The sequence below is a fragment of the Adiantum capillus-veneris genome, chromosome 6, assembly GCF_014529385.1.
Source record: "Adiantum capillus-veneris isolate H3 chromosome 6, ASM1452938v2, whole genome shotgun sequence".
Classification (NCBI taxonomy): Eukaryota; Viridiplantae; Streptophyta; class Polypodiopsida; order Polypodiales; family Pteridaceae; genus Adiantum; species Adiantum capillus-veneris.
This window is the reverse complement of record NC_140936.1, coordinates 81,872,846-81,895,211: the sequence shown is the minus strand read 5'-3', so window position 1 is coordinate 81,895,211 and position 22,366 is coordinate 81,872,846. Positions and strand designations below refer to the sequence as shown.

Sequence of the window (22,366 nt, the reverse complement as noted above, 5' to 3'; positions counted from 1 at the left end):
GATCACCCTCACGGGAATCATTCCCTTCTGCATTGTGATGTGTTTCTTGCTTGGGCTAGGATTATATCATTTCAGGAAAAGGAGGAGCAGGCTTCGGCAACAAGCCAAAGAAGAGGAGGAGCTTCGTGTCGACATCTTGCCTCTCTTGCCCACCAGGTTTTCATTTAAAGAGCTTCAAGAAGCAACAAAGAGATTCAGCAAGCTCTTGGGTTCCGGCGCATGTGGCTCAGTGTATGAAGGCACACTTCTGGATGGGAGGGAAGTGGCGGTGAAAGTACTGGAGGGAGTACTACAAAGAGCACATCAGGCCAAAGACTTTTTGGCAGAAATAGCCACTGTAGGACGCACAGATCACCACAACATAGTCCATCTGGTTGGCTTTTGCTGGCAGGGATCACATCATATCCTTGTGTATGAGTTTATGGTGAGAGGATCCCTAGACCAGTGGCTTTTCAGGCACACCGGGGATGGCCCACCTGCATCAGCCCTTGATTGGCAGAAACGCTATAATGTAGCACTCGGGGTTGCAAGAGGCTTACAATACTTGCACGAGGAGTGTGAGCAACCAATCTTGCATTCCGACATCAAGCCCCAAAACATACTCCTTAGTGAGCAGTTTGTTGCAAAGATATCCGATTTTGGGATGTCAAGGTTAATGAAGAGGGACATGCAGTCATGTGTGATGACAGGAGTGAAGGGGACTCCAGGATATATAGCTCGTCAGTGGTTTCTCCATGGAAGTGTAAGCAAGAAAAGTGATATATATAGCTTGGGGATAGTAATGCTAGAGATAGTGGCAGGCAGGAAAGTTTTGGAGTTTTCAAGGCTCAACACCACAGAAACAACTACATTAAGTGCCGATGGTTCATCTGCAAAAGAGGCATGGCACTTGCCTAGTTGGGCAGAAAAGAAGTGGGAGCAAGGGTGTCTAATGGATATTGTGGACCCGTTCTTTCACGAGGAGCTTGTGACCCATTCAAACAATAATGTAGGTGGCTTTGACGAGGTGGAAGCACAAAAGCTACTCTACATAGCACTCTGGTGCATTCAAGAAGACCCTGCATTGAGGCCCCACGCTACCACGGTGGTGAAGTGGCTCGAAGGCTGTGAGCCAAATGTTCCACAACCACCTCACGCCTCCAATTCTACAAGACAGACAATTTAGAGGCACTCAGAAACATGGTTCATGACCTATCGGACTAGTAATTATCCTTAGCTAAGAATCTCATGTATTTGCCTCATTAGTTGAGCTATATAATTATTCCATAATAATTTTTGAAGCTAACATTTTTATGTATGTTATTTTGATCTGAAATACAACTAGTTTCATTTTTCTCCCACGATCATGGTTTGGTACGCTAAGGTGATACCTTTGTACTGCGAATCCCGCTCTGCAACTGAAACATCTCACTAAACATTAGAAAATTACTACTCTAGAATTTGCTCAAGGGGTGCACTATTCAGAACCCCCTTATATAACGTGTGTTCAGGGGTGGTAATAAAGAAAATGCCTTTTTAACATGTTTGAATGAATAATAGTGACCCCTCATATTTTAGAAATAATTTTCAAAATGCAGTATAACCCCTTTTGTTAATGTATTTATGTTAATCTACCTAAAATGTTTGCATTTAAAAACCCTCATGTTGTGTGCGTCTGTGTATGTAGACCAACGTAAATTAGAGAAATTTAGTAAACTGAGAAGTTCTGTAAATTTGAGGCACCAAATATATGGCCCCCATCTTGCTCTTTGTCTCCAAAATCACACCTTTCTTGAATATATGCCCAAAAATCACACCAAATATATATGGTCCTGATATTGCTTCCCATCCATAGACAGAGAGAAGGCTAGTAGGGCTAACATAGTCTTGGTTGCATCCTAAAGGATGAAGACAAGGTGATGGATCGATCTAGCCACGTACAACGTTGCTGAGAAGAGAGCCTGCTAATTGACCTCACCTTGAGAGAGGTGTGTTTCTTGATGGCTACTCAAAGTTATAGCTTTAAACCCCCCTCGTTTTTAGCTGCACTCTCTCAAAATGAGAGAGCTAATTTGTATTAATGCCAACAAACCCCATTAACCTTGCTGACCATCATCCTCAAGGTGTTCTCCAAAAAAGGGGACAAATATGCATCTTTCCCTCCAAGCAAAGGTTGCATAAGGCAAGACACCACCAGAAAGCCGCAAGGAACGTCTTTCATCCAACCACCCAAGGCGTTCTTTTACCCCTAATTAGCTGCAGGGGCCGCCCTCCCCAAGCAAAAAATGCTGGAGCTGATTGACAAGGCAACCAGATCGAGAAAAACGAGAACTCAGGTTCCCTCCATATTATATGAGAGCCACCCCTGCAAATGGGGATTTTTTTCATCACGGAATGCCCATAAACCCAATTTTTTTCATCACACAGTACCCCTAATTATACCATTACCATGACAGATCCATCCATAATAAGTAACTTTGAAACAGTCTTCTCAAATCCGGCGGACCCTTTTCTTAGGTAGAGTTCTATTGCTTGTAAGCGATAAGCTTGGGAAAGTTGAGATACAATTTTTTGGCCTTTGGAAGGCCATAGGGTTTTAGGTGGAAGATTGTTGCAATGCTGAGGGCGTTCGATCTTCTTGCGGGATGATTGCCACGTTTTTAGGTTTACTAAAGTTACCTTCCAGTGTATAGCGAGCCCTTTCCCCCCTACTCTTGGCAGTCGTCCTTTTTGCCTTCTCTTAGCAGAGGAGGTGGTGTGTGCAGCAGGTCTCGTCCTTTTTGCCCTGCTCCTAGCAAAGAAGGTGGCGCGTGCAACATGTATCAGTCTTTTCGCAATGCTCCTACTAGAGGATGTGGCGCAAATAGGTGTTGTTCGATACGGCAATCCTACCCTGTTTAATGTTGAAGGTGAACGTCGTCTGGATCATTTTCAAGATTACTGAATCGCATGCTTTTACGGGCGACTGCATTCAATGGCACCGTTGTGTAGCCTCATGTGGTGAGCGCTCCTCGTGTTCGTTCTTTATGGTTGAGAGCACATGTTGAAAGGCACCCAGAATGTAATGCTTCTATGTCAAAGTCAATTCCTGCACAATGTTCTCTCTCTGAGATCTCATACAGAGCAGTCCATGTGCTTATTGTAGCTTATATAAAAGGCAAGAAAAATGTAGTGTAACCTTCCCTAAAAACTTGTCTTGTGCAAGCCCTTGTCTCAATCGGTTGTGATTCTGCTGTGTCTTGCTTTTATAGTTGTGCAGCAAGTCTCAATCTTTGTTTTAATGTTTGAGCTTTGAGCTATCATTATCTGGTAGAAGATTCTCTCTCTGCTATTCAATTTCTCTTCAGAAGGATTGTGGGTCCCGATATGTTGCAATGTTCAAATTTAAAGTGAGTCGAGTTACCATATGTAAACCTGTGGTTTCTTCTGCCAAATATTGTTGAACATGTTGTTGTCGCTTGTGACGAGTTGAAGCTTTGGAAGCGTCTGTTGTGGATTAGTTTGAGAGCTTGTGTGTTGTGTCTTAAAGTAGTTGCATCAATAATTGTTTGGAGGTCCTCTATTATCATGGCATCTGATGGTGGCATTGCTGGTGGTGAAGGAAGTCAAGCAATGCCTCGCCCAGCGATGGTGAGAGCATGGACTTCTCTAGAGGTTTCTTGCACTGGCTCGTCGATGGTTTCTTGTATGCTTATGTATGGTGATAATTGATCTACTTGCCCTATGTTGGTGGTGGGTTTTTAATGCTAGTCCTAGTTTCTTTTTGCCTGCAAGCGATGCACTCGAGAACATTTCCCTGTGTTTGTGTTGTTTTTCCACTCCTGGAGCTGGTCTTTTTTTGTTGCCAGCGATGCACTCGAAACGGTCACAGTGACATCGTTCCCTATTTTTTTGAGGTGGTTCTGCCTACCGTGGTCGAGTGTCGCTCCATTTGCTTATGTTACATTAGGAGCACCATTGATTGAGCTGGTTGTTTTTCCCCTTGGCGACCAGCTTTGGGGATGTATTGACCCTGTTTTTGAGCTAAAATGCGCATTTGGTCACGGGCTCGTCGACGATCTCTTGCAATGCTTACATGTGGTGATAATTGACCTACTTGCCCTATGCTGGTGTTGGGTTTTAAGTCTTGGTCTTGGTTTCTTTCTGCCTGTGTGCGACGCACTCGAGAACAATGCCTTGTGCTAGTGTTGTTGTTTTAGCTCCTGGTGATGGTCTTTTCCCTCTGCTCCCTCTGTAGGTGATGCAACCGATATGGTGGCAGTGACATCGTTCGTTCTTTTTTGTGAGGTGGTCCTGCCTGCCATGGTCAAGTGTCGTTCCATTTGCTTCTGTCACATTATGAGCACCATTGACTGAGCCGTTTGTTTTTCCCCTTGGCGACCAACTTTGGCATGTAGTGACGTTGTGTTTGAGTTGAAATGCGCATTCGAGGGATGCTTATTCTGGTTCGCAAACATGCTTCTATACAATAATATTTTGCAGGTTGTGATCTTGGATTGATGGATGTAGCCACCACTTATCGTGCATGGCGAGAAAGTTTTTTGCTGGTCTGTTGCATTATGGTGTTGTGTGTAAGAGCCAGCTTGCTTTGCTTGCAGTCCTAGAGCAGCCTCTTTCGATCAGCGGAGCCTGTTTTCGGTGTCAAATATCCTTGTTTCAAGCCTGCGCAACATCCAATACTCTGGTCCGAAGTCCACCAGGTAGCATAGTTGATGCAAGATGTTTCAGCTGATTGACCATCATCTACCTTATGTATCAGTAGGTCCTTTCAAGGAATATTATTCATGAGCCAGATCTGGAGCACTAGTCTGCATGTTTTATAATTGTTACTGCTTGGGGTAGAAGTGCACAAGGTTTGTTATAAGGGATTGTTCATGCCCACTGCGAGGTTCTGGTTGTGCTCTGACTATCTTGTGCTTCGCAGCAGGCAGTCAACTAGTGCCATTGGGTTTTGTCCCTTGGGATTCTCCACTTGACATTCCGACGTGGCAACCAAGCCTTTCTCCATGCTTTCGAGAGATTTGTTTCTGTGGCTCATTCTTTCTTGACTTTGATGAGCGTGTTGCATGTTGGTCGTCTTTACATCCTCTTTGCTCTGCCCAGCTAGTCAATGCTATGCTTAATTTGTTACTTTCTTTTCTTGTCCTCCTATAGAGCTACGAAAATTCCTTGAGTCTCCGCCATGCCCTACAAGCAAATGTTCATCACACATGGTGGTATTGAGCTCTGTTGGGTCGCCCCCAAATCTGGACTTCGAGGAAAGCGCAGCTGGAAAGAGGTGTAGGCGTGTCTTGCTTCAAGGAAGCCCTCCTAACCATCCCGCTAGTAGCACGAGTATGGCCAGCGTGCACATTCATTCTTTGTGGAGAAGGCTTGATGTGTCTACGATGTTCTCTGCTGCAATGCACTCTTGAGTGTCAAACTACATTAAGATGGTGCTCTGATTTTTTTGTAGGCAAAGCATATTCTCCACTAGGGCAGGAGTGTGCACAAGCACCGTCTTTGTCTCAACAGCAACTTCCTTGTCCACGTCGTGGATTAAGCAAAGCTGGAGTCTCATTTCCTAAAGTTGGCCCATCTTCAGCTGCTCACAATGTCTTGGACGGTGGCAAGCTATTGGACAAAGAGAAAAGCCTAATAGTCAAGGAAACCTTACCGCTATTCGTGATTAGCGATATAGATGAGGGTAGTAAACCTTTCTCCATAGAGGGGAAAATCTTGAATTGGTACGGCACATTCCGTTCCAGGATCTCCCTTGGGCAAAAGGAAAATGCACTCTACTTCAAATTTGACATCGTCGATGCCGTTTGCTCCGACACGATCACGGTCATCATTGCAGATCCCTTCATTGAGACCTACACCGGGGAACTAAGATCGACTTGTTCGTCAGGATTGACTATCCTCTTGTGAGGGCTAAAAAACATAATGGTGTTGAGTCAGCTTTATTTTCCTTGCATGTCGATGGCGTCGACAACCATTTGAACTTGTAATCCATTCCTTGTGTCTTTAGCTTTCTATCGTGAGACCAGGATAAGCACATTTCTTGCTGACGCTGCGATTTTTGAGACTACTAGCCCACATCCGCCCTTGACGACACTGGTGTTTGTTGTTTTGTTGACAAATAAATTACCAAAACTTGGTAGAAAAACAGGACAGTTTAGTGTCTCAGGACACTTAAGTGTCCAATTACAGAACTAGTGTTAATAGATACAACAAAAGCGTGAAGGACATGCCCATTACACCCTGCAAAAAATGTGGTTGCTTGCTACTTCGACGCCAGCTAACACGTCATCTTCTGCCTTCAACTGCAGAATCCACTTCCAGGAAGAGAAGATGCTATGGGGATGCATTTACCTTCACTCGATGCAAGAAACACTTGGCAAGCAATAGCAATTGGACCTTGCAAGAGACAGGGTTCAATCTAGCACTTCCATATGTGTCAAATCTAAACCCCATAGAGGCACGCTTGGTCTCCATTCGTATCCCCTTCGCCAAGATACGTGAACTGACATACGATGGTCAGTATGGGCGTAGAGGTAGTGTTGTCAATGTGCTTGTTGTCAACTTTGAGAAGAGTCAGGATATGCTACCTCGTTTCATTCAGGATGAGGCTTCTGTTCTTGTGAGAATCAAACAGAAACTTGAATATGATAGATGTTACTTAAGCGGCGTTGTGCAACCCCCACTCACAATGCGTGCAACCACTACGCTGCTACCCACACCTCTCTACATACGAGAAGGTGTCATCATCAACAACAAGTGGCTTGCACACATTTCTAGTCTAAGTATGGCTCTTGCAAATACCCTTAACACCATTGCACACGATGTTGAGCTTGAGGATGAATAGACTGATGTCATGCTTCATGGGTCACAAGTGCGGCAGAGGTTGTTGATTATAGTGGCAAGATTCTTCATGCTGCACCTTGCGAAGGCAATTCACCTTTGAGCATCTTCACGGACAAGTATTGCGAGGAGTTGAGCTTCCCAACTCTTTTCTTCGGGTCCCCTAGAAGATCTAGAGAAGCCGCAACCAAAGATTATCAAATGATTGCAAAGTGGGAGCTCATGAATTTTGATAGAATATTCGCCTTGAACATCGAGAATTGTCTATCAAAATTATGTCGCGACAAGTTGCTTCCTCTGTTTGGGTGCGAATGCGCAAGGGAAATCTAGAAGGTGCAGCGCTAACTGCAAGACAAGTTGTAGAAGACACAAACATAGAAAGGCTTCTCAACTCAAGGTTAGGCTCTAGAGACATTGAGGCACTTTGCACATCCCCTGGCTATAAGTAAAAGATGAAAAAGAATATCTTCGCAATGATTCGGCAACTTGGATCACCCACATTTTTTGTCATGTTCTCCTCCGCATAGCGGAGATGGAAAGAGCTTCTTGTTGCAATGAAGAAGCTAGTCCCGTTGAGCCAAGAGCCCGGGGAGAGTCTGAGCTCGTACCAATGTTGCCTAATTCGTGCCGATCCCATTACAATCGCTCATTTCTATGTCAAACAGGTTCAATGCAATGAAACGGTTGTTGCGCAGTGATTCCTCCATATGCAACAAAATATGAGACTTCTTTTTTGTCACGGAGTTCCAAAGTCGTGGTAGCCAACATGATCATGATTTGCTGTGGCTAGAAAATGCTCCATCACTCACCACCCACTCAGATCAAGATATTGTATTGTTTGTAAATACCCACATTAGCACAAATGAATCCATCTTGCCTAATGAACTTTCTGAAGCTCATAAGCACAAGCATCATAAGACTTTCCAAAAAAAGAGCAGAAGTTACGTTTTGGATTTCCACGTTTTCCCATGCCATTCACAACTATTATCCGGCAAGGAATACTTGGAGTGAACATAGCTAGACAAGGTAAGCTTTACTTGCAACAAGTCAAAAGACAACTCAACCAAATTGATTTACAAAATTCCCCTGCATTTGAAGAATGGCTAGAAAAAATACAACTCTCCATGGAACAGTACTTGCTTGTATTGCAAGCGACTATCTCAGGACCCACTACTTTCCTCAAACGCAAACCAAACGACATATTCACAAACAACTTCAACAAATCAATAGCTTTACTTTGGGATGCAAACATAGATATACAATTCGTGCTAAATGCACATGGAGCAGCAAGCTATTGCACCTCATTCATGTGATGAAAATGGACAATACAGTAATAGTAGCAATCAACAAGACACAGGTCGATCACTGTGTCACAAACAATGCAACAACGTTGGAGAGACTACAAAAATTTGGTAGCACAATCCTTAACACACAACAAATTAGGTCAAAACAAGCTACTCACATATGCCTCTCACTTCCATTGCATAGCTCCTTTAGAGAATTCATATATATAAATACTAATCCACCTGAAGAGCGTGCTCTAGTCCTAAAAAAAAATAATGCATTGCAAAAAATGCACCCTGACACAACAGAAATCTTCTCTACCTCCATCATTGACAAATACGCCTCCAGACCAAACTCGTTCTTTGCCATGTTCTTGGCCCATTTTGCATCCACAACCAGAAATCCCTCCGGGCTTGAAATGCTGCTACGAAGGGCACACATCATACGCTATGTTAGATATAATAAAGCCAAAGACCCTGACAACCACTACAAAGAACAATGCCTTCTCTTCTTGCCATGGTCAAGGCAGGAGAATGAGCACCTGCCCGAAGGTTCGTCTTGGATCGATGTCTACACTTCGAACATTGAGACAATGAAAACAATGAATCATAGTTTGTTCTTGAACCAATTGTTCTTGAACCAACCCCGCTAGACAGATTTGCAACAACCATCACAACCTCACGCAACATGAAAAGTGTGAGTTCCTTGAACGATTTCGACAATGCCAACATGATGATCAACACCCCATCAAAGCAACCAACAAAGAAACCATTTTCTTTGCATTTTTCCAAACATATTGGCATGACCAATGAGGATCTCCATACATCAGTAAAGAAGCTAAACCCACAACAGCGACTCATCCTTGATGATGTCATGCTCACAAAATGCATAGCACCATCAAAAAAGATACATCTCTTCCTCACAGGTGGAGTGGGCACCGGAAAAACATTCACGTTGCTCTTGCTAGTTGAAGGCCTCATTCATCTCTACATGCACAAGTTGGGCCACAATGATGACTTTCCTAAGGTGCTCCTAATGGCATATACAGGAAAGGCAGCATTCAACATTGGTGGTACAACTATACACTCAGCTTTACATTTGCCTTTGATAACTACGACACACACAAGCCTCGAAGCAAAAAAGTTAAATGCACTATCCTTACTTTATCAAGATTTGGAGCTTGTAGTGTTTGATGAAGTCTCCTTGATAGGATCAAATGTCTTCTCATCGGCCGACTCATGTCTTCATGCCATCAAGAGGAAACACGACCAACCTTTTGGTGGCCTTGATGTCATACTCTGTGGTGACCTCTGCCAAGCTAGCCCAGTCAAAGACTTTGGGGTATTCACAAGCAAGCAGTCTCTTCTTGAGGTGGTCGCACCTTCGTACTGGCATGAATTCCCTAAGTGCTACAAACTAGAAATTACAATGAGATAAATTGATGAACAATTTATACAGGTGCTCAATCAAATGAGAATTGGTTCATACATCAATAGTGATCTTGCATTTATTAACAACTCCTTCTACAGAGAGTTACTTTTTCTGACATAACATATCATACCTATTCTACTCTAACAAGACAAAGGATGAACACAATGAAGAGGTCTTAGCACAATTTCACGGTGAGCCGCACATATTCATAGCAATTGACAAGCGTTCCGCTTCTTGCAGCAATACAATAGCAATTGCATTGGATGCCAGGCAAACTGCGGGACTCCAAGCAACATTGTGTCTGAAGCCAGGTCTAGTGGTCAAGCTATGTGCTGGAAAACTAGACATTCTCAATGGCCTCGTCAATGGTGCGAAAGGCGTCTACAAGCTCTGCACTACATTCTCTAGCACGACATACCTCTGGATTCATTTCACCAACCCCAGCATAGGGCAAAAACAAAGATATGAACTCCGCCATCTTTGCAACCCACTCACATTGGCTCGATTGATGCCAAATCTTCGCATCGCACGTGCAAATTGGAAAAAACTACTTCAACACCCTCACGAGTAAGCAATTCCCAATTGAGTCTGTTGCGGCACGCACAATTCACCAATCACAAGGGCTTACACTCAACACACTAGCTTTCAACCCCAAAGGAATTAGATCTCATAGGCTCACATACACTGCTGTCACATGCATTCGTGACACTACAAATCTGTATTTGGTAGAGAGCGTGCTTCTCGACAACGTTTGCGTTGACCCATGTGTCCTCAAAGACCTCCACAGGCTGAGAACAGAAGCAACTTATTCCCCCATCCAAAAGCAGCTGCATCTACAATTACTGAACATCATCTCCCTTAGAAAGCATGCAGACAATATCATCCACAACAAAGTCCTAATGGCCTTCGATGTGCTCTGCCTGCAAGAGACTCGACAACATGCGACAATCATTCTAGGCTTCCACATCATATCCTCAAAACAACTACACGGCATATCCATTCTCCATAAAAGAAACCTAATACCTACACAAATACACATCTCCATAAATCAAACACTTGAAACGATCCATGGCTCAAGGATGTAGGGATGGGTTCGGTTACCTCATTTGGAGAAGAAGAGAGATTTGTAGTTTGGGGCAATGTGTGTGGTGTAATGGCTGAAGCAAGAACCTCCAGATTTATCCCAAGCTGCAATACATTGGCGTTTCAAGAAGGCCTCATTAACTTGGGAGTCGATCGACGCATCCTTGACCAAGTGACATGCATCTCATCTTCCAAACCATTCCTTGATGTCAAGCATCCACCCTGAACTTAGTATTTTTCTCTTGCATGTCTTTGGTCCTTTTGACTTGTGTCATATGTGATTCTAGGACGTTGATACAAAGGGCTACGTTGATACAAAGGGCTACGTTCTGTCTTAAGCATGTACTCCACAACCCTTTTCATGCCCAAGACCTCAATGGGAATCGATCCGGACTCAAGAAGTAAGAGCATGTAGGGTGTTTGTGTCTTGTTGACTTGGAGAAAGTGGGTGAGAAAACGCTTTTGGACATTCTCAAACTCTTTCCAAGTAGACTTCCTGGTGCTACCACCCCACACCTCCACTCCATAAAGAAGCACCGGTGTCACCAATGTGTCAAAGAGGTACTTCTTGAGAGCCCAACACTTGATCTCTCCAGCATTGCACATGTTCGCAAATGAATAATAAGCCCTCTTTTCGGCTTCCAAGCGATTAAGTTGCTCATTGTTGTATACAACGCATGGATTTTTGCCATTGAGGATCTTTACAAGCATAACCTTGTTTTTGGATCCATTCACAATCAGCCCGCTATGTAGGCAAAAGCGTTCCAAGACACTCATAAGCTTTTGTGCATCTTTTAAGGTATGTGCCAAGAGCACTACATCATCGGCATAAAGCAAAAGCATGATCACCACATTTTCGATCTTAACCTCTTCTATGCCTTTTTGTTGCATAAAATCAAGAACCATGCATTCCAATTCATCTTGAGTAGCCCAAAGAGGGTTGGGGAAAGTGGGCATCCTTGTTTGACACCAATGGTGCTTGCAAAAAATTCTGAAATTCCATCTCCCATACGAAGTCGCCATATCACTTTTTGGTAGATGCGAAAGACTGCATGCATAAATTCTCTCAGCACTTGAAGGCTTTGCATACATCTCCAAAGATTTCGTCGCGGTACCATGTCAAGAGCTTTCTTGAAATCCACAAAGCAACAATACAACCTTTTTCCTTTCAATCGAGACGCTTCCATAAGAACTCGAAGAGTGACAAGGTGATCAATATTGCTATGATGCTTTCAAAAACCTGCTTGACCAAGCGGACATTTTTGTTCTTTTCAGCCTATTCACTTATCTTCATCTCCATGATACATCCAAATAACTTTGCCATCAAAGAACCAACCATTATAGTGCGATAGTTATTCACATTGTTTACATCTCCTCCTTTGTGCAAAGGTTTGATCCAATTTACACTCCAATCGTGTTTTCTTCTTGTCAATTTTATCATTTCAGGCTTGACACCTTGAAGGTCCCTACCTTACGAGTAGCAAGTTTAACCATTAAAGATTCCATTCACCAAGTGTAAAGCTTTGTATGCATTCTAGAGTGGCTTCTAAAACAACATATAGTCAATCACGCTATCACCATTGTGCTTTCTACATGTAAAGTCATTGGTGCCTTGCCATAGGGATACACCATTTGTAATGAGCATACCGGTACTATTGCACATATGTAGAAGTGACTTTCCATAGTGATCCAGTTCTTTTGCATCATTAAAACTTCAATTATACATGTATGAGTCATCCATTCTTCTTGAGCATGCGGCATGTCGACTTGTTGAGTGTCATGTTGTAACGTATTTGTGCAAGCATTCATGTCTCCAAAGACAATGACTTCACCTTGGTCCTTGTAATGAGCAATGTCTTCCTCTAGTTCAACAAAGAGCTGATCTCTATCCATATCCAAGCGAGCATAAAAGTTGGAGTCATAGTGAGGAATGTAGTAACAAACCACAAACATGACCTGACCATTTGGTGGGCTGATTTTCAGTCATAAGTAGCATTTATACTTATCTTCTTTGACAATGGAAACATCCTTCGTCTCTACGTTGCTTTGCATTTTTGGCCCACATAAAAGAATGCACATTGTATTTGTCAAATCCAAGAATTTGTTGTGCATCATGGTTTCATGTTTTGACAAGAAGTATCACATCGGAGTCATGGGTAAGCTCATCAATGCCAATTCCACATTCCATGGATACCCGTTTTAATTCCAAACGCTTATTCACAAGTGTGAGTTGGTCTCACAGATCATGTGTCCCTATTTGTTGGGTGGACTTGCATCCTCCAAGAGAGAGAGAGAGAGAGAGAGAGAGAGAGAGAGAGAGAGAGAGAGAGAGAGAGATAAATGGAACTTTGTTATTTTCCTACGCGCACCGTGGAGCTTATAAGGGGTAGCAAAATAGAGAGAGAGAGAGAGAGAGAGAGAGAGAGAGAGAGAGAGAGAGAGAGAGAGAGAGAGAGAGAGAGGAGTTGGCACTCAAATAAAATGAGATGCTCTTTTAACCTCTTTAACATGAGAACATGACCTATGAGACCAATCTGTCACACACACACACACACACACAAAGAGAGAGAGAGAGAGACCAATAGCTTGCAATTTTTGAAAAACGTGTTATAATACTTAATAAGAATTTCAAATGTTGGTGTGTCGATGGTATGTGATTGAAGCTTCTTAGTCCCAATACTTACCTATTATTGCATGTATTATGTTTTTCTTAGGATTAAGATCTCATAGAATAAAGAGGCAGAGAGTCGATACAAAAAAAAAGAAAAAAAAGGTGAAAAGGAAGCAAAAGGGAGACCACCTCAGTCGCTGAGAGGCTCTTTAAAGAGAGATGTGGACTTTGCGGAGGCTAAAGATATATTTCCTGGCGATGATGTTATGGGGACATAGGAACCCCCCAATGACTCAAAAGAATCAAAACATGAAGAAGTGTCTGTAATCCTGAAGCTTCAAGTGACTAACACCAAAAAGAGAGACATTGATGTCTTTCTTCTGCCGGTGATCCTGTGAGCCAGCTACAAATGTAAGGAGAAAGGGGAAGACAGTGTTGAAAATCTTGCATATGTGGATGAAAGACTGTTTGATTTTGCAGTATCTGCAGGAGATGCTGAAATGTTTGACAAGGTCTCTTCTATCTTTAATGCCCCATTCATTCTTGATGACCTTATAGCTTAGCACAATGATTTCCTCAAGTCTGAAAGAGACAGGTTTGAGCTTGAGGTCCAAAGGGGCAGGGTAGTTCTTGCTGACAAGGTGGTGGTGCACTTAAAAGATTGTGATTCCACAAGACGGACATACAAGAAGTACCATCAACTTCCTATCATCTATAGACCCTCATGGTGTCCTATGCACGAACAAGATTGCAAGCTAATCAAAGAATCCTCTGGGTTCCTTGTATTCTTAAAATCTCTATTTGCTAGTCTCTTGAAGGATCCTTCAGAGTAATGGAGGAGGAGGATCTACCACCCAATAAACAAGATGATGAGGACATGGAGTCCAATGAGGTTTTCGAGATTGAGGAGGATATTAATCTTGAGGTAGAGGCTGAAGAGGTGGAAGGAAGCAAAATACTCTCAGTTAAAACATCTAAAATCAAACTACCTTTAGATGTGTCTGTATTTAATGAGAAGCAAGCCAAACTGATGCTTCCTGGACTGCTAGAGTTCAAATTTGGTGAGGGATCATATATTTTCCTCCATGAAATTCAAAGTATATTTTCTTTAAGGGAGGACTTTGCACTTGTCACCATCTCCAAATTTCAAGAGGGGAGGAGTGGATTTGTATTTGCTGATGATAGCAGTGATGACGAGGCGATGGAAACCTCCAGTAACCCAATGGAGTTCCTCAAACTCTGCTTTGACAAGGCAGAAAATTATAGAGAGACACTCCTACATAAGGCTACCTTCCAAGCTATCAGAAACAACAGCATTCCATCAACCCGTACTCAAGAAGTAGAGGACTGGTTTACGCATCTCGCATAAGGGTCCACGAGGTCAATGGACCTATAGAAGGATCACTTATATATGCAAGATGAGAGCTATGTGGTAGCCCCCACCCCCCCTCCCCCCCCCCCCCCCCCCCCCCCCCCCCCCAAGAAAAAACTAGCTATCACTATCTTTCTCCAACTCATCCTTTTGTGTACAATCATGTATTACTAAAAAGGATGACTTCCTTCGTCGTCGGACAAGAGAGTATCGTGGAATGGATGCAGCACTAGCACAATACCTTGCCAGACTCTGTGAGGCACCCATACTAGTCTTTCACAATGGAATGTCCCAAGAGGGAAGTACTGCAATGTTCACCCTCAAGATGATCTCACACTTCCTAGGTGGACTAATGCTACCTCAAAATGCAGACAAAGTTATCCTCGTCGACAAAGGTTTTTCTACAAAATGTTTCGGATACTGTCTGGGGTACACTGGTGGTTGTGCAACATATTATTACCCATACACAACAATGGCACTCACTTTGGGGAAACAAAACCCAAATGAATCCTTAGATTATGGCAATCATTTAATGATTGGATATAAGGGTAATGTGCCAAAAGATATCCACTATCTGTCATCAAGTTGAGAGACTTGTGACTGGTCTTGTATCTATTATATCAGTAGAAATCTCTTGTACATGTTGTGACCTAAAATCAAAATATCTTGATCCACCTATGGTTAACATATTGCATTGTCTCTCTCCACTTTCTTTGGCCTTCATGAGCATTGGAGTTGCTAAATGCCTCTACTCGTTTCCTTTTCTTTTGTTGCAAATGCCTAGTTGCTTGTGCTATTGTTGAGCAGTCCAATACATGTTTTTGTTGTAGCCGATGAAGGATTCTACAATAAAACCATTGAAACAACACTTACAAACTGTTTTCCTTATCTCCAGAGCCACCATGTTGTGTGTGTCTGAAATATGCATTCATGGCCATGTAATGAGACTTTCCAAGCCTTGAATGTTCCATATGCCTGGGTTTGAATACTTTTGAATGAAGTATGGTAAGTGATTGAAAATGATGTTCTACAAATAAAGCAAGTTGTCAGGAATTTAAAACATCCTTTTAGTCCTTTTCATTTAAAAGGGTGCTTTAACAATACCATGTAAAGTAATCTGAGTTTCAGTCCATGCTATCCTAAATTTTTTCTTTAGTAGCTGAAGGTTCTGGGTGGATGCATGAATAGGTGGACCAAAAATCTTGTCCCAGATAGAGGTTTTATAACCGGTACATAAAAACATCTTTATTAGGTCAATTTGATATATTCTTTTGAACAGATTTTTAATTAAATATAGAATTTCCACAGCTTTTTGTTAAATATAGAAGACGTCTCTGTACCTCTTAACTATGCACGTCAGCCAGCTCTTTACACCATTACTATTTCCACACCTCTCTTTCAAATATAGAAGATGGCTTTGTCGCTCTTAACTATGCACGTCAGCCAGCTCTTTGTCTTCCCGCTCTCTCGTTTTCCTATCTCTCTCTAACTCTCTGTGAGGAGCACAGATTGCTGTTTTACTTTGTAGGCCTATCACACATCTATTGCTGTCACATACTGCTCTTGCTCTCTGTAGGCCTATCACCTCGCTCAATCTCTCCCTCTCTAGCATGGATCAATAATCTCACATTGTATGTGACTGCTCTCAGCCTCACTGTGAACTATGTGCTAGGTATGCTATTGATGCGGTCAAGGAATATCATGATAGGAGAAAGAGGGAGCAGCGTGCTAAGAACAAGCTTGAACAGGTAGCACGTGAGGAAGATAATGATCAAAATGGTGCTGATGCTGCAAAGCGTCAAAGACTTTGCAATGAACTTTTTATGCTCTTCAATCGACGTACAAAGACCCTCGATGTTGCATCACGCTCAGATATTTTGTGAAAGTTTGTCAATCATCATTCTCTTGGAGACCTTGAAATGCCCAGGGCACAAACAGCCTTTGTTGAAGCCATACGCAACACAATAGATGCAATCAAATTACCTAAGAGCGGATAGGAGCTCTTTCTTAAAAGGTTCATCACCACAATGCTTATGAATGTTGAGTGTACATCTACCTCAAAAGTGAATGTTTCAGCTGCATCTAAATTGCTAAATTTGCACAAGAGGAACTTCATAGCTACAAAGAATCAGTTGAGGGCAGCAGGTGATGGCAATTTGCCAATCTCTTTATGTGCTCGACAGCCCATGGATCATGGTTTCATAAAAACTGATGAGAAAGAGTTGATCTTCTCTTTTTGGATGTCTAACACTCGTGTTTCACCCAATAAGAAGGATGTGCGTAGAAAGCGTATTGGAAGAAATTCATATGTCAAACATCATGTGCATCTTCTTGAACAATCTCAGGTAATAACTTGCTTCACTATATCCATTTTTGTTTTCTAATATTTGCATTCATGACCTATATTCACTATAATTGGGTTGATAAGAGTAGATATGAAATCGGATATGAAGGAAGTTATGAATGGAAATAAGGGGAATTTGTATTTGGTCCTAGATTAAGAGTAGATAAATATTGGATATGAATGAGAATATACATACTTTTTATCATACGCGTATGTTTGCTGAAACATATGTTTGCAGACGCATACTTTCACACGCGTATGATATGTATAAACAAACGGGACTAAAATTAAAAACCCCAAATTTCCTAGCGATTGTACTCTGCAAGTCTGCTCTTGCCTGCATAGCGTTCATAGTATGCCCTTCCTTGCTTCGCAGTCTTGCCTCATCTCTTCCACATGGTAGTTGCTGCCCAATATTGACAGCTCCGAGTTAGCACTAGTAGCGAATTCAGTTTGCAGGTTTGTGCTAGGTTCTCTGTACACAACTAGCTGAACGAATACAATTTGCAGGTTTGCACTAGGTTCTCTATATGCAATGGGTCATGAACATCTGGAGTGTGGAAATCGATGCAACAGATCGGAAGGGCTAAGTGAATGCAGTTTGCATTTACTAATACACAAGTGGCTGAGGTCAAGTATGAAAGTATGGTTGAAGTTTTACCATACTTGAACCATAATTTCATACTTGTATGCGTATGCAGTATGGTTGCCGCATGAAAAAACTATGAATGGAAATATTGAATATGTATTTGGTCCTAGTTAAAAGTAGATAAATATCGGATATGGGTTTCCATGACCAGTATAAGCATCTTAAACAACTCTTGATATGGTATGTGAAAGATGTACTGGTTAACCTAACCAGTTATGTAATAACTAATATCGATTTTAAATGAAAAAATTGGTTTACATAGCCAGTAGATTAATTTTAGTTGGTTAACACTTTTTCCCACTAGTATAGAACTTGGTCAAGTGTATATATGTGGTATGTGAAAGATGTACTAGTTAACCCGACCAATTATGCACTTACTAATACCGGTTTGAAATAAAAAGAACGGTTATATAACGAGTAAATTAATTTCAACTGGTTAACACATTTTCACAGTAGTTTACAGCTCGGTCAAGTGTATATGTGGTATGTAGTAGACATACTACTTAACATAACCAATTATATAAAAACTAATAGCGATTTGATATTACAATACCAGTTTACATAACCAGTAAATAGATTTAATACTGTTTACACATTTTATGCCAATAAACATCTTGGTCGAGTGTTCACATGTATTGTTTGTCATACCAGTTAGGTAAAAAACTGGTTTACATAACCAGTGAAAAACTTTTATCACTTATTTCTCACTGGTATACATCGTGGTTAAGTGTTCACATGTACTGGTCGAGTGTTCACATGTACTGTTTGTCATGTCAGATAGGTAAAAAACATATCGGTTTGAAAGGAAAATACTGGTTTACATATCCAGTAAAAATTTTTAACACTTATTTCTCACTGGTATACATCGTGGTTAACTGCTCACATGTACTGGTTAGGTAAATAACATACTGGTTTTAAATGAAAAGACTGGTTTACATCTGCAGTAAGAACATTTGAAGTGGTTGCTTGACACTTATATACCACTGGTACATACCAAGGACATGTGTTCATATGTACTGGTTTGCCTAACCATTTAAGTGAAAGAACATACTGGTTTGAAATAGAAATACTAGTTTATAGTAATGTAACAGTTTTCTTCAAAGATAATAAAAACATGCAATTTTCTTCAATGTTCTTTAACCATATATGTTTTTCATTGTAGGTGCAGCTCTTTCTCAACTTCAAAGAGCAATACCCTGAAATTGTAATAAGGCAGCATGCGTTTGAGTACATGAAGCCATATTTTGTGCGGAAATTGAGAGACTGATATACTTGCTGCTACATTTCACATGTTCAAATGTCCTTCCTAAAGGATGCCATAAATCACATGCGAAGTTCTGTATTCGGTCTGCATGGAAAATCTTGCCAATGTCAATGCAACATATGCAAAGACAATGGTGGATGCAAGGCACCAAAAAACCCTATCAAGAGTGTAACAGCCTTATTGGACTCTATACTCTGTCCAAATCAGATACGTCCACCTTCCATTCCCTTGCCTGCTTGAGTGGTCAATGTAAAAGGTGTGGCCCGGCTAAGTTAGATTTTTGTGCTGCAAAGGCTGCATTTATTGCTAAAAAGATTGTGGTGAAGATTTTTGAGGACCTAGAAGTAGGAACAGAGCGTGACGGTAAGAAGAAGAAAAGGAAAGTCTTGCTGCATAAGGAAATATCATGCCAGGATCTCTCAGTCATGTTCAAAGACCATCTTAAGAAATACATAATGCATCATTGTGTATAGGTAGCAAGCAGAACAATATAAGGAATGTATACAAAGCTTTCCAGAAGATGTTGTTGTGTCAGTTGTGGACTTTGCTGAAAATTATAGTTTCAAAGAACAAAATGAGATTCAGTCTATGCATTGGTATTCAAGTCAAGTAACTATTTTTATGCACATAACATATTTCCGAATTGCAAGTAACGATATCACCCTAGATGAGTATTATTTCTTTTGTATTAAGCCTTCAATAATTTACGACTTTTATATTATGCAAGTGACATCCACAAGACAATTCACTTCTTCATTTCAGATGACAAGCAACATGACACACATTTTGTTCAACACCGTTTTTTGAAACATGCAGAATGGCTAAAGAAATTTGGTCTAAACATAAGGAATCATTGGGTATGGTCTGATGGAGCAGCTTCACAATTCAAAGCAAGAAGACCATTCTATTTCCTTGCTAGGTATACCATGTTCTAACAAACATTATCTGAAGGTGGTTTTAATATAGAGATGTATAATATTGGCATTAAAGTTGTAATAAAATGGTTGTCTAACATCAGTAATATTATAATACGTGTTTTTTTTGGTAATTTTATCGTGCCAAGAGTATATTAATCTTCTTCTATCCATTGAATAAAATAAGATACATTGTTTTTACGGGATGGAAACTTGTCTTGAAACTTTTTTGGATCCGGCCATGGTAAGGGAGAACACGATGGTGCGGGAGCAGTGATAAAAAGGTCTTTAACTCAATACCAATTGCAGCCAAACTGCCCAAAGATAGACTGTGCTGCAGATGTTGTGGCATTATTGAGATGGACCTTGTCAGATGGTGCTACAGCCACCTATGCATCCCACGCTCGTTATGTAAGCAGGATTTTTTGGGTGATTGAATTGGGGGATGTCGAAAGGGGAAAAAATTGGGATGTGAAGGCTGTAAAAAATACCCGCTCAATGCCCTCTATTTCTGCAAATTCATAGCATGATACAACTACTTTGAGAACACACTCACTGTCTTGTTTCTGTAGTGCATGTAAACAGGAAAAGTGGAGGAGATGTGTGAGCAAGTCACACGTTCCTTTCTGGACATACCTTATTTTGGAGCCTATAGAAGAAGGGGAAGACGATGATGACAAAATAAATGAGGATGCAGCGTATGAAGGACACTATGACACCCTCAATGAAGCTCTTATTGTTGGTGATAATTTTGTTGTTCCCGCACCAAATGACAATGAAGAAAAAGTGGATTTCTATATTGTGAAATGCACTGCAGCTATTGAGGAGTTTCATTCAGACGTTGAAGATGACTGGGGCAATATCATTCGGCAAGGATCCTATGCTATCAAAGGGTTTTACTATTGTATGATAAATGAGAAGACCTACGAGCTTTTGGACAAAAAGCCGAAGGTGTTCATATATTCACATCTTGTTTGGGCAATCAAAATCCCCATGATATCCCATCCGAGCAACTCAAAACTATATACAATATCACTTGATGTCATTGAGTCTATCTACAATAGTATGCCTTTTGATCTGTAGCAATCAGTTTGTTTAAATTTTTTGTCCAAACTTCCTTTTTAAAATAAAAAAATGTCTTTGTTTATCCCTTTGAATCACTACATGTCCTTACATTTTAAATAAACTGGTTCTATAAAGGTGGCAATTTAATGGTTTTGTACTGGTATCATACAAGTTGGAGATTACAGTATAAGTACAATAAGAGTACAAACATGATGGCAGAATCCCTTTCTCTGACTCTGTCTTTAACTGTAAACTGAACTGTGTTTGAAACCAGTCACTTCTCAGTATCATACAAGTCCTTATTTGACTATTCTCATTTTTTCACACGACCAGGTCGTCCACCACCGATAGAGCAAAATCAATGTGCTTCTGTGAGTCCACTCTAACCAGGAAAGATGAAACATTGACAACTTGCTTGCCAACCCTCCTGTTGCCTGCTTTTCCTCCTCCTTTGCCAAAAGATGCACTCTCTAAAAAACCCTAATCAGCCTCTCTCTCTCTCTCTCTCTCTCTCTCTCTGCCCCTCTCCCTTTCTCCTTTTATTTGCAAGATACTTCAAATATAGAATACAACGTATTTCCATGCAACTTGCTTGTAAATGTATTATACATGAATTCTATTACATTGATTGACAAAAAAACTGAGTAATTCTCCATTTACATCCATCGACAAAAGTTGCCCACTTCACAGACTTTATGAAGCTTTTGTTTTACAAAAAAAATATGTTCCTTTGTTCTGGAAAAAGTCAATCCGCCATTTCCAATAAATATGACGCACATAGGCGTCATCAGGTTTTCCGTCTTCACAAATTACAGTCCTCTTTGTATACTCAATTCTGTCCTTAGAGATCAACTAGTGTGCCAGCCAGTTTATGACAGTGGTTGAGAGAAAACAGGCGAGCACTTCTTTAGACTGCTTTTCTAGCTTGGGAAAAACAAGAAATGACCCCAATGAATTAAACATTAGCTTATATCCAGAATCATCAAAGATAAGTGTATCAGGTGGTAGGTCAGGAAAATTTTTGAGATTCTTGTGGAACACCGGTTTATCTGTCCCACCCGTCCCGCCCTTTTTAAAAGGGTCCCTTGTGCACTGCGCCTGACTTACCACTCTATTGAATCTTTTGTGGTGGTCTGGGAACACTGTCACTAGTGTGCGTTTGAGCTTCTCAAACTTGTAGCAGCTCCATATCCACACTTCGAACCATCTGAAAGAAAAATTTAGAAACACTTTTGTATCGGGCCTTACCCAAAACTATGTATCCCCTTCAACAACATGACGCATTTCCGGCCAGTAGGGCAATTCTTCATCATATTTTACATCAAATTCCTTGAACAGTAAGCCATTAAGGTCCAAAACGAGAACCCTATGCTGGACTTTCAACGGAGGTGGTGGGCTTGGCCATATCAGTGGGATTCTTTTACACAGTCTATACCATAGAGGAAACACGAGCACTGGAGGAGACAACACCCAATTCCATATTGCATGAATGTCAGCCCTGCCATTCTACTTGTCAGCCCTGAACCT

At 41.3% G+C, this 22,366-nt stretch overlaps 2 pseudogenes; one reads left to right on the top strand and one right to left on the bottom strand.

The window, feature by feature from the left end:
* Nucleotides 1-37: 37 nt before the first annotated feature.
* On the top strand, nucleotides 38-1,165 carry LOC147455780 (G-type lectin S-receptor-like serine/threonine-protein kinase SD2-5 pseudogene; annotated as a pseudogene).
* Nucleotides 1,166-3,311: 2,146 nt separating this feature from the next.
* Nucleotides 3,312-13,138, bottom strand: LOC147455779 (uncharacterized; annotated as a pseudogene).
* Between the last annotated feature and the right edge of the window lie 9,228 nt (nucleotides 13,139-22,366).